This window comes from Sapajus apella, unplaced genomic scaffold (genome assembly GCF_009761245.1).
Source record: "Sapajus apella isolate SASKATOON/1434 unplaced genomic scaffold, GSC_monkey_1.0 scaffold39, whole genome shotgun sequence".
Taxonomy (NCBI): domain Eukaryota; kingdom Metazoa; phylum Chordata; class Mammalia; order Primates; family Cebidae; genus Sapajus; species Sapajus apella.
In genome coordinates this window covers 19,446,660-19,460,397 of record NW_022436979.1, presented here as the reverse complement: position 1 = coordinate 19,460,397, position 13,738 = coordinate 19,446,660, and the positions used below count along the sequence as shown (strand labels likewise).

Below are 13,738 nucleotides of genomic sequence, written 5' to 3'. Positions count from 1 at the left end.
AAAAAAAAAAAAAAAAAAAAAAAAACAGATTTACTGAGCCTAGGAGTACCTAATTGACCATTCCCCTCCCTGCTCCTTTTGTCTGGGAACAAGTGGATTCAGTGGTGAGACCATATCCTCCTTCAATCCCCTCCAGCCTGCTTTTCCCCTTTAAACACTGAAGCCCTCAAAAATCATCTTTGGAAAAAGGCAGAGACCTGTCTCCCTGGCATGTGCTTAACCTTGGCAAAATTTCTAAACTGACTGAGACCTGTCTTAGATGCTTTTTGGTTTAGAAGACACAGACATTCAGCCCACAACAATCATCTTTTCACCAATGTCTGCAACGCCAGCTTTGCAACAATCCCATAGACAAATAGGTCTGTTTCTGGCTTCTCCACTGTGCTCCCAGGGTGCATCTGTTTATCTTTGCATCAGTAACACACTGCCTTATTTATTGTAGCTTTTTAATCAGTTTCACATCTATAAGAGTGATTATTGTGTTCTATGTCTCACCAGTGCTTTAAGGGCACAAAAATGTCACGTGGAAAAGCAAAGACCTCAAAAATGCTGAGCAGAAGAGGCATTCACAATAGTTGGTCTCTGCTAACAACTTTTAGGAATTTTTTTCAGCCTATGTTTTCCTTTTTATATCAGCAAAAGAGAGACTATGATTAAATTTAAACAATCTATTACAATAAGAATTAAAATTCTCAGTGAGAAAGTATTGTAACATTTTTCTTTGTAGCGGAATGTAAAATGACAATGTGTCTTATAATCAATTGCATTTTAAATTCAGTAAAACTCAGTAACGCCTGATTTTGAAAAAAGGTGTTTTCAATAATGTTAAATAAACATTAGAGGAAGCCATCAAAAGACCAGACTAAACATCAAAATGTGGTTACACGCTGAGGTTCCACATCACCAAACCCAACCTGAGCTATTATTCAGCCTTTCCAGAAATCAGGAGAGAAAGACAACCTGATTTCCCAAATAGGCCAGGTTCAATGAGCATGATACTGAAGTCTCCTCTGTTTTCATCATTAACCTGAAGTAACTCAATGTCAGCCCATCAGTTTTCTATTGTTTTGTCTCCTTATTCCCGCCTTACAAGGAAAAAAAAAAAAACACATCGAAATGCCCTGTCTCTAAAACTCACCTCCTCTGCTCTGGCCCTTGGCACACTTACTCTATTTTATGAAAGTGTAGGCTAGGCGTGGTGGCTCCTGCCTGCAATCCCAGCACTTTGGGAGGCTGAGGTAGATGGATCACAAGGTCAGGAGTTCAAGACCAGCCTGGCCAATATGGTGAAACCCCATCTCTACTAAAAATACAAGCCGGGCGTGGTGGTAGCCACGTGTAATCCCATCTACTCAGGAGGCTGAGGCAGGCAATCGCTTGAACCCATGAGGCAGAGGTTGTGAACCAATGACCTGAGATTGTGCCACTGCACTCCAGCCGGGGCAACAGAATGAGGCTCTAACAAAAGAAAAGAAAAGAAAAGAAAAGAAAAGAAAAGAAAAGAAAAGAAAAGAAAAGAAAAGAAAAAGAAGAAAAGAAAAGAAAGAGAAGAGAAGAGAAGAGAAGAGAAGAGAAGAGAAGAGAAAAGAAGTGTTGCCCAATCTAGAATTGCAAGTAAAACCAATTGAGATTTTTGAACTAAATTTGTGTTAAAATTCTGTCTCCTGACAATACTGATGGCTTAATTTTCAGAAACAGATAATAGATCTCTAAAATTTTGTTCTTTGTTGGAAGCGACATAAACTGGAAAATGACATTGTATCAAGGTAATCTGTCAAATGATTAATTTCACCAAGTCTCTGCGGTGGAAATGACACATTATCTGTGTTGCTGAGCCTTAATCTGGAACTATTTAGTGTTTTGTCTTCCAATCTTTTATGGAGATGATAAAGCCAGAACAGAAGCTAAGCCCACTCAAAAACAAATTAAAAAGAACTTTTTCCCAATAATCAATTACAGTTAAAGGGCTAGATGGCCTTACAAAGCGTGTTTGGTCATTTCAAACCTTCCAGTAAATGGTCTGTTTTGATTAACAGAAGGTCTTAATTTTAATATAGTGTTACTTATATTTTATTTTTTGGTTAGCAATTACTTTGTCTGTTAGCAAAGAGATCCTTACCTAACCTAAGGCATGAAAATCGGCATCTGTGTTCTCTCCTAGAAGCGTCATTGTTTTACCTTTCACAGTCAGAACTACAATCCAGGTGAAATTGGTTTGTGTATGTAGTGTAACTTGAGGTATCGGATGTCTTTCATTTCTGTAAGGATATGCAATTCGTTCTGTACCATTTATTGAAAAGACCATTGCCTCCGTCAGCTTGGGATGCTATGGCAACACACCACAGACTGGGCCGCTTAAACAACAGACAGACATTTCTCACGGTTACGGAGGCTGGAAGTCCAAGATCAAGGTGCCGGCTGGCTTGGCTCTTGTAAGGGCATCGTCCTGACTTGCTGAAGGCCACCATCTCCTGGTGTCCTCACATCCGCTCCTCTTTGTGTGCACATGGAGAGCAGGAGACTCTCTCTTTTTTTTTTGAGACAAAGTCTCGCTCTGTCACCCAGGCTGGTGTGCAGTGGCGTGATCTCAGTTCACTGCCACCTCCACCTCCTGGGTTCAAGCGATTCTCCTGCCTCAGCCTCCCGAGTAGCTGGGATGACAGGCCTATGCCACCACACCTGGCAATTTTTTTGTATTTTTGTAGAGATGGGCTTTCACCATGTCGTCCAGGCTGGCCTCAAACTCCTGTCTCAATCGATCCACCTACCCCAAGTTCCCAAAGTGCTGGGACTACAGACGTGAGCCACCGTGCCTGGCCAATTGTGTATAATTTTTTAGAGTCAAGTTGTTTCAGAAAAAATACCACCAATTTACCTTAGAAAGATTTGCACAACATAGTAATTCCTCTCACAGATACAAAATGAATTGAAAAGCTATGGTAAATAAGACAGTATGTTACTGACACAAAGGCAGACAAAAAGGCCAGGAGAGTATTGTAGACAAGAATCACCTGAACCTGCGGATCACCTGCACCCAGGCAGGTAGAAGCTGCAGTCAGCTGAGATCACGCCCCTGCACCCCAGCCTGAATGACAGAGTGAGACCCTGTGTCAAACAAACAGGCGATTATACACAATTACTGTTAAAATCTTCCACTACAATTCTGGATTTTCCTTCTTTTAGTTCTGCCAACTATATTTCATAAAGTCGAATTTTAGATTCCTTTTTTGGGGTAAAACGGGTTTTTCACTGTTTATGTCTGAGTTGTAACCTCCAAGCCGCATAATTCCTGCACCCTTCCATTCAGTCTTGGCTGCCATAGGCAGATGGGCAGGAAGGGCGAGAACACTTTTCTTTTGCATCTGGAGAGAAACCCTTGGCAGCAGACATTAGCTGCTACAAGTTAGTCAAATTAATGTATCTTTATATATTTTTGAAACAATGTTATTGGTATCTATAAATTAAGAATTCTTCTATTTTCTCAGAGAGTGGCCCTTTAATCTTTATGGAATGGCCCTTGTTACTTCTACCAATGCTTCCTATTTACTGGGAAGTCTACTTGGTCTGATATAATACAAGATACACCAGCTTTCTTTTATTAGGAATATTTGCACATACAAACACTTGATGTGTACATTTATTTTTAACATTTCTTTCTTCTACTTAAATGGTGTCTGGTAAGCAATACAGAGCTGCTGCTTGCAGCTTAAGTCCAAAGAGGATTGTATTTGCTTCGTATAACAGACTGTGCTGGGGTTTCTCCCAGTCCCAGGACACCTTCATCCACTCAGGAATGAGAAGATCTAAAACCGGGCTTCAGTCCCTGGCGTTGCACTATTTCCAGGTCACCCCGACTCCAGCGTGGTCTTTAACTTAGCGTTCTGTTTGTCTAGTGGCTCTCAGCTGGTGGCTGGTCTGAAATCCAGTCCACCCTTGCTGGAAGCGGAATTAAGAAAACTTTTGAAGTGAGATAGTGTACAGTGTGTGATATGAACCACATTCATCTTTCAAAGGGATCTTTAGTGAAATATAGAGTTTTTCCTCGTGATTTAATGCAATTACAGTTCATGAATTCCTTACGGGGAAAAGAGAGTTGCATCTTGCTTTAGGGTCACTGTGGGGCCAAAACAGAGGCTCCCAATAGGGACAGCAAGGTACAGATTAGAAGTATATTTGGAGCACACAGACACACACACACACACACACACACACTCATACACAGAGACACATATACACATGCACACACACACACTCATACACACACACACTCACACACATACCCATACAGCTGCACACATAGACATACTCATATACATACACATAGACACACCCACACTGACACATACATGGACACAAAGTGACAGATACACAGACACACATTCAAACACAGTCACACAGAGATGCATGCACACACAGATACAAGCTCATACATGGAGACACACACACACAGAAACACATAGATACATAGACACACACACACAAACACCCATGCACACACACAGACACACACATACCCACACACATACCTCTACAGACACATACACCATACACACATGCACCTACACAGAGACACTCATACACACATCCACACACACACACGTACACACACAGACATACAATTCTAAGCTAAAAGTGTGAATATTAAAAAGTGTGAATATTAACCAAACCAACAACTGAAGTCCATTAAATAATAAGGTAAACATCCTAATTCTAAATAAATCCGATTTAATACAGACCTTGAATTTCAAAAAATCATGAGTTCTGGAATATACTAGAAATATACTAGATGTAGTTCCATTAAGCAGAGCTCAGCCCTTCCCCATGATAAACAAAAATACACATAATACGTGTCTTTACAAGAAGGAAAGAAAGCACTGTGCGCTAAGGTGTTCCAGGGAAGGTTCCACTGTTCTTCGTTTGGTTTGTTTTTTTTATCACATTTAGTGGAGTGGCTCCCAAGAACCAAAAATTGCAACATGAGTCCCCTGCAACCCCTGCAGAGCACAACTTCCTCTCTCCTTGGAGCACCTAAACTCATGGTCCTTAACCCCAGTATCAGTTGTAAGCTATGACCACAAAAATGTAGGACTAATTTTGTCAACGATTTGCATTAAAAAACAGAATATCAGCCCGATGCAGCGTCTCACACCTGTAATCCCAGCACTTTGGGAGGCCAAGGTGGGAGGATGACCTGAGACTGGGAATCCGAGACCAGCTTGGACAACATGGTGAAATCCCATCTCTACTAAAAATACAAAAATTAGCCAGGTGTGGTGGAGTGCACCTCTAGTCATAGTTACTCAGGAGGCTGAGGCAGGAGAATTGCTTGAACTCAGGAGGTGGAGGTTGCAGTGAGCCGAGATCACACCATTGCACTCCAGCCTGGGCAACAAAAGCAAAACTCCATCTCAAAAAAACAGAAAAAAGGCCGAGCGCAGTGGTTCATGCCTGTAATTCCAGCACTTTCAGAAGCCTAGGCGGGAGGATCACCTGAGGTCAGGAGTTCGAGACCAGCCTGGCCAACATGGTGGAACCCCGTCTCTACTAAAAATACAAAAAAAAATTAGCTGAGTGTAGTGACACATGCCTGTAGCTCCAGCTACTTGAGAGGCTAAGACAGGAGAACTGCTTGAACCCAGTTAGGCGGAGGTTGCAGTGAGCTGAGAGTGTGCCATTGCACTCCAGCCTGGGCGACAAGAGAGAAACTCCATCTCAAAAAAAACCCAGAATATTTCAGACTACCCCTTTCACGTACATTCTCTTATTCTTGTTTGTGTGAACAGTTAGGGATATAACTGCAGTGATTACATTAACAATTGCTCATGAAACTGTTTCTTGCAAACATATCATCCTCTGTTGGGTGGAGAAAACAAATGCTGAAAGCCACAAGAACGTGGTACCGACACTCCCGCCATGTGACTTTGGAGAGGCCAATCTCGCGACATCTCTTCTCAGTGTTCCTGTGACAGACGGAGTCATCTCAAAGGCTTCTGTCAAAAGTGTCCCCTTGTTGCAATCTACCTGTGGAATTCAGGTAGATTGAAAAGCTGCTTACTGTGAAGTACACATACTTAGCAGCAGTGCACTGGTACTAACTCTCTGGGAGATACCAAAGCTCTGAGACTTTGTGGGCACGCAGGGTGAAAACAGTTCCTCCTTGGCTGATTTCAAACTCCCAATGTGATGCTGCTCCGGGTGGAGCTGGCCAGGGGTGGACAGTTGCTCCTGTTGGCCCGGGCAGTCCGCTCCAGCACCCTCTGCCTGGTGGGAAGCAGGGCTCCTCAGAAAATCACACAGACACTACTTCCGCCTGCGAAATGGCCGTCCTGCCTGCAACATTTGCAATTGGCATACGTTCCAGCTCTACCGTCCCAAAATTCCACTCCATTCCAGCCTTCAGTAAGCCTCTTCAGTGGTTCCGAAGCAGAAAATTAGCTCAAAATCACCACAGAATGGTGACACACTGCCCATTTTATAAAGAGCAAGTGTCTCTCACTCCCCTGCATTAGGGTTCTCCAGAGAAACAGAATCAACAGGATACAGAGATATATATGAGGGATATATCAGGGGGACAGGCTCATGCCATCACGGAGGCTAAGAAGCTGCATCACCTGTAAGCTGAAGAACCAGGGAAGCCAGTGGTGTGATCCAGCCCAAGGGTGAAGACCCGAGAACCAGGGGGTCGATGGGGTGATGACGGCATGACTCCCCCAGTCCAAGGTCAAAGACCTGAGAATTCGAGGGTGGAGTTCCAGAGTCTAAAGACCCAAGAACCAGGCCCTTCAATGTCTGAGGGCAGGAGATGGGCATCCGAGATCAAGGAGAAGGGAACTCGCCCTTCCTCTGCCTTTTTGTACTATCTGGCCCCTTAAAGGGTTGGATGACGCCCACTTTCATTGGGGAGGGTAGATTCCACTGCGTCTACTGATGAAAATGCTAATCTCCCCTGGAAACACCCTCACAGACACATCAAAAAATAATGTTTTATCAGCTATCTGGTATCCCTTAGCTCCGTCAAGTTGACACATAAAATTGACCATCATACCGTCATATGGTAGAGAAGCTGAGAGAGTGCATTCATTCTATCCATCCAGCAAGAAAGGGGGACCTCGGGAAGATGTGAGTTGGGAAAGGCAAGCACATTAATGTATCCTTTTTGGTAACAAGGCCTGAGGCTTACTCAGGTTACTCCTAGTAACGAGTACTATGAACTGGGCAAGTGTTGTGACCCTGATGAAAGGATTTCATTTTATGGAAATTATTAAAATAGAAATATGGAAAAGAAGTATCCGGATCCCACAGGAGTCTGGGAAACAGCAACTAAACGGGAATACAAGGGAGGAAGGAGATGGCAGGCTCTAGGGCTTGGAATTTGGGGACTGCGAAGCTCACGCAGCCTCCCTGGCAGCTGGAGAACAAGCTCTTACCCTTGCTCTTGGCAGTGTGAGTCTGCAGGACACAGGGAGGGTGCCAAGCTCGCTCACGTGATTCCACTTCTCTCCGCTGCTTCCTCGGCATCTCACCTCCACCTCATTTCTTGCTGGCCTCCCTTTTGAACTGTTGGGTATTCCTGGCCCCAGGTAGCTCATGGCCTCTCTTTACCTTCTCTCAGAGTTCAGCCTCAACTATGAACAGTACCAGTAGTGTTAATTACCCAACATTCATTAAGCCCCGTATTTCACCCAAGCGGTCTGCGAAGTGCCTTATAGGAATGATCTCACTTAAACCTGACAACAAGCCTGTGTTGTGGACTCTCCCTCTACCTCACGTGCAAATTCTCGTGAGAAACCTATTTCACTGCATCGACATCCCTGCTCGGATACAGCTGCCCCGGACCACGTCACCGACTGCTGGCCGGCTTGTCTTCCTCAGGCTTCCCAGCCTGCTCTGATCAGCTCTGGAGGAGCAGGGTCGTTACTGCATTTGTAGAGCTGCCTAGGGCCGCTTCTCCCAGCAGTGGGTATGGTCAAGAGACCTCCGCAGGGGAGGTGAGTGTGGCAGGCATCCTGGCTCTGTGCTTGTCCAGGGAGGGAGATATGGTTCAGGAAGCAGATGACTGGCACATATCACAAAACAGCAAGCTGAGGGCCTGAACCGCAAGATTACTCAGACAAAAGGCACTGAGAGAAAGTAAAACGTTGGTGAGATGCCACCGGCAAGGATTTCCAACAGTCTAGTCGTGGACCTGCATGGCTGAGGACACGGCACCATGCTGTGTTTCACAAAAATAAGAAACCAAAAGCCAACCTGGCCTCTGCCTCCACTCTGGAGGAATACAGTGCCTTTGAATTTCCTAGCCACTAGATTATTCTTTAGCTGTATCTTGGGATCTCATCACACGTCTATCCTTTTCTGACCTCTGGAGAGTGGATGGCCTAGACACAGAGCGACCGCCCACTACCAAGTTTCTCGTTGTTTGTGCGAGCGTGCAGCTGCTTCTCGTACACATCATAAAATTTTAGCTATCGAGTTAAGACGGCAAATTTTTAGAATAGAATTTTGTCTAGCAAAATTCAGCTAGTGCCACTGCTTTGCATAAAAAGTGTTGTTGTTTTTTTAATAAAGCAATTGCCACAAAAATATTTGCTGCTTAAATACTCTGTGTACCCATGTGCTGGCTGTCAAGGACTCTGAAGGATCTGGGATTTCATTTTACTCTGCTTAGAGGCTAGCACATTAGTTTGTCACAATTTTGCGGATGCTTAGAGGAAACACAGAATCCTAGATGAGAGATAAAAGACTTTACTACTCGCTGCAAAAGCAGCCGCCACAGTATCAGAATTCACGTCTGTTCCCTGGACCCCGGTTCCCACAAGGCAAGTGTTTGGTTCTTGACCCTGCAGTGGACTGAGGTCACAAGAAACACTGAGCTTGCGAACCAGCTGGTCCACAGCTGAGGGGAGAGAGCCAGAGGCTCACCTGCTCTTTCCTCATCTCTCCAGACAGCTCACTGCAAAGGCAACGCTGGAAAATGGTCCTTATAAAGAGCTCTGAAGGGCCTTGCCTTTTTGCATATCAAGCAAGAACACATAGGTGTGCTAGAGGCCCAGGGAAATCACCCCCCAACATCAGCACAGGACTGGGAAATGGAAATTAACCCACCTCATCAAGGTACAGACAAGAAAACTTGCAATGACTTAGAGCAATCTTTCAACTATATAAACGACATAAACTAGCAACCATACTCTGCCAAAAGTAAACTCTACAAACAACCCTATTTTGCAAAAATAAGACTTGAACATCCTTTGAAAACTCAGGTAACAGTGACATTTTCTTTTCAAGCACTGTCCTGGTTCCTTGTATTAACAGTAGACGCTATAGCAGAATGACTACTGTTTGAACTCAGATATGGCCTATGAATAAAAGTATCTCTTCCGTCTTTTCTCTTCCCCGCTATTTCTTATTCCCATGTAACAAAACTAAACATATTCATTTCTTTTCTTCTAGGCTCTATTGTAATTTCCATTTTTCCTTCTTCAGAACTTTAGATTCTTCTCTGAAGGCTTGGAATTCTATAAAAGAAAGTCACCATTACCAGATGCTTTCAAGAAAGGTGGAAATACAAAATTTGGAACATTAAGGTTCATAAATATAAAGAAGCAACCTAGCACTCTCCAAAAAAAGAGACAAGGATTTACTTGTGATCTTTTGTTGCATCATTTAGATATTCACCTTCTAAATATTTAGATTATTTGTGAACAATTCCCATGAAAAGGAAACAATTAGCATTTCTGTTGAGGTCGGAATAATAATGATTCTTACATACAACAGTTTTTCCAACTTCTTACTATAACATTTTTTAAAACGTACAGAAGAGTTGAAAGATTTGTAGTAAAAAAAAAAATAACTATCACCTGGGTTCAACCATGGTTAATATTTTACCATATTGTTTTAAATCCAGACATGGATTTTATTCTGGATCATTTGAAAGGAAGTTGCAAATGATACGCATCTTACCGTAAATTTTCTAAAAGGATGTTCTCCTACAGAATCCTAATTCTGTTATCATATCTGAGGACATCAATGATAGTGTCCTAAAACTTGTACTCACTCCAATATTCTCTTTAATATTCAAATCTATTTTTCCCAAATGTCTTTTACAGCTATATTTTTAAACCAGCATCCAATCAAGGTTCCATATTTTTAATTGTTCTTACATCTCTTTTAGTCTATTTTAAAGAAAACGGTTCTTCCACCTTTCCCCAGACCTCACTGACGTTGACAGTTTTAAGGACAGCAGGTCAGTCTTCTTTTAGGACAGCCTACAGTGTCCATTCACCTTATAGTTTCTTTACCAATAGTTTCTTTTAGACTTCTTCGTAACATCTTTTCTGTTTATCTACAGATACTTTCTCAGCAATGTTTTCACTGAATACAAAGATATGATTGAGATGAGTGAGAAACCAATGAAGGGAAGAGGAAAGACAGGAACCAGCTATTCTGACCTCCCTGGCAGGCCTGGCATGGTGCCAGCCAGGAAGTCACTGCCTTGGTAAGTTCATGGGGCTCGATCTGGTTGGCACAGTTAACAGAGAATTCAGGAAAATGAATTACAGGGGCGCTTGAGTCAGATTCTCAGGAGCTGTGAGGATTCATTATATCAAGAGCCAAATGTATTCATCAAGACAAAGACAAAAGAATCAGAAGCAGAACTTCAACAGAGTCAGAAGAGAGCAAAGACAGACAGCTGCTGGGTGTAGGATGGCAGCAGCAGGCTCGGTTTTAGGCCCACGCCAGGTGGGTAAACGTGCAGCCGCTGCTAGGGCAATCATCACGTTTGTGTGCATCGGAATATCAATTCCAATCAACGTCTCCTTTATATCTTCTGTAGGATCCCAAGATTTTTTCAATGTAATTTTGGTACGCCCTACGAAAGACATTTCACCGTAAAGAACTGAATTTACTAATTTTTAAATTGTCACTTTAATAAAACTTTAAAAATACATATTTTTAAAATATATTTAACTGTATTTTATAGATCCTCAAAATTACATCATTTATGTTAGAAATCAACAGTCAAAAAAGATCCAAAATGTTAAATGTTATATGAAACAAATATACTCACTATAGAAACACAAACATTAGTGCCTGGCAAGGATTACAGTTGTCAATATTTAATGATAAGGCTTCCTCTAGACCCTTAAGTGAAACCTCTAATTAAGAAAGTGCTGTCTACGGCCAAACCACCCTGAACGCACCCCACCCCATCTCATTTGATCTCGGAAGCTAAGCAGGGTCGGGCCTGGTTAGTACTTGGATGGGCGACTGCCTGGGAATACAGGGTACTGTAGGCTTGTTAAAAAATTAAAAAAGAAAGAAAGAGAGAAACTGCTGATGTACAGGACAGACTTTCCCTGGCAATGCATCCTCTAATTGCTTCTCCATTTTTTCTAGTAAGACAATGCTTACACATTACTGCCTTTCTAGTATGAATAAAATATTTGATTTGGTAGACACCATATATAACTTAGAGGAAACATAATTATAAAAATAAACTGGAAGAGAGTTGACACAATGAATGCTTTATTGTTAAGAACTCATGCCTTTATGACAAAAGGCATCTGTTATCTGTACTTTGAAATGGACTATTATGGTCTTTTTATCAGTACTAACAGGAATATTACTTTGAGAAAGATACTTTTAGATTACTAATAGGATATTTAAATTTTTATTGGAAAGAGTATAGCTCTTTGGAGTCATTTTGTTCCAGTGGAAATACCATGAGTTACTTTGGAAGTAGATTTTAATCCTCATTACTATCTTAATTCATTAAAAACACCTCGTTATATCTATGTGTGGAAGACATAGATTATTTCCAGGAACTGAATCTTACATTTTTTACATAGCAGCTAGGTGGAATTAGACAATTTCCTATTCTTTCTGAGTCTCAATTTCTTCATCTGTAAAATGGAAATAAAATTCCTACCTTGTATGTATGTTTTGGGGGTTTGTTATAATGTCTATAAAACACGCATGCTGTATGTGGTGCCCAGTAGATCCTGAAATACCAACTGCTACTTCGAATGCTAAGAACCCTGGCTTTGTGGACCAACGAGTAGTTGATCAATGATCACATCAATCAGTAAAACATGCTTACAAAAATGTTAAAAGTAAACCAAGGTCTCAGAGAGACCTTTCCTGGGAATATAATCACCCACTTATTTAAAGTGCACTTCATATACTGAATTAAATCCTTGTTCCTTAGGCTTTAATTTTTTGCACTAAGTTAGCAACAAAACTTGTATTTGTTTGAGGGGAGGGGTTCTATTTATAGACTCTTAGTTCGACCGGATTATGAAGAGTCCTGCATCTCTACAGGGACGGTCTTCAAGCCTTCACACTGTTTGATATTAGGGAATTGAATTAAATGTTGCATTTTAAAATAAATCCCCACTTTAACTTTCTATACAACTAGCAACATTCTCTGAAATAGAATTATTAACATCAAAACCCTGGTGTGAACAGGAGCTCCCAAGGTGAGATGTGTCCTCATCCTAATGACTGACATCATATAGAAGTTCCACAATATTTGAAAATAGTTTCAAGTTAGGGTTATAAATTAAAGAAGGCAATGATTCTAAGAAGACTATGTAAGTATACACGTATTTGAGAACACTTTATTTAATAATCTGTTTGCCTTAATAACTGTTTCTTAAACAACAGAAGGGAAAGTCTTAGCTTGGCTGTTATTCTTACCGGTGCCAAAGGCCATCAGCTTCTTAATGATATTTAATTATTGCAAAGTTCCATAATCTTTAATCATGAAAAAGTCTTTTCTACGCTTTATAAAAGATGGCATCTTCATTGAGTATTTCTACCTCTCAAACAAAAAGAGCCAACTTTTTAATGTTTTTCAATACATCGTTAATGAATAGTATTTATTAATTTGCTCGATTATGTAGTACACAGTGTCTAGTGAATCACGTCCTATAAATATGTGTCTGTGTAACACTATTTATAAGACCATTAAATGTGAAGGTAATTTTTTTAAACCTTTGCCTATGAATTGTAAAATTCTGCATATCTGAAAAGGTACGTGATTTCACTCTATAAAATGAAATAAATACCCGCACTGCCCCCATGAGAAAAGAGTGTCCTCTGTATGTGAAGGATACGCGCTATGGTACCTGTAAATGCTAACTGACATTTTTTCCCTGGCTTTTTCACTCCTCATTTTGAATAATCCAAAGGTTTATTTCGAGAGAAAGCAATAGACTCCACTCCCCATGGTTTTAATGTTAAGACAAAACCTAAATTTACAAGCTAGGATGAAAGCAGGAATAAGAATCAGAAAGTGCCTCCTTCCAGGCAGCGGGTGCTTGGCTGGAGGCTGCGCCCCAGTGACCACAGCACTCAGACACTGTGAACTGGGCACGTCCTCAACTCCAGATCATCTGAACAATGTAAAGAATTGCATCTTCAATCAGAGGATCCCATCTGAATATTGCTTAGCCCGGTATTTTAAGGACAGTAAAAGATAATGTAATCGTTTGGCTGCTTTTTTTTTTTTTCCTTGGTGTCCTGAAATTTTTTGCTCAGTGTGGTCTAAAGGTATCTTAGGAAAGTCTACCTCGGTGGTTTTCCAACTATCTGTAGTGACAGATGCTCGACGAATTGCATATAAATACTTTTAAAATGTAGGGCCGGGCACGGTGGCTCACGCCTGTAATCCCAGCACTTTGGGAGGCCGGGGCGGGTGGATCACGAGGTCAAGAGGTCGAGACCATCCTGGTCAACA

General features: G+C 41.6%; 1 protein-coding gene, 1 long non-coding RNA gene and 1 pseudogene across 2 annotated transcripts in view; 2 read left to right on the top strand and 1 right to left on the bottom strand.

The window, feature by feature from the left end:
• LOC116565277 overlaps nt 1-8,786 on the top strand; it is a 19,394-nt gene extending 10,608 nt beyond the window's left edge. The window contains exons 2-3 of the long non-coding RNA XR_004275360.1: nt 8,681-8,683; nt 8,774-8,786. This is a non-coding gene — a long non-coding RNA (uncharacterized LOC116565277). The remainder of the gene's footprint in view (nt 1-8,680; nt 8,684-8,773) is intronic.
• FAM149A (family with sequence similarity 149 member A) overlaps nt 1-13,738 on the bottom strand; it is a 63,074-nt gene that overhangs the window by 41,608 nt on the left and 7,728 nt on the right.
• On the top strand, nt 11,171-11,294 carry LOC116565309 (annotated as a pseudogene).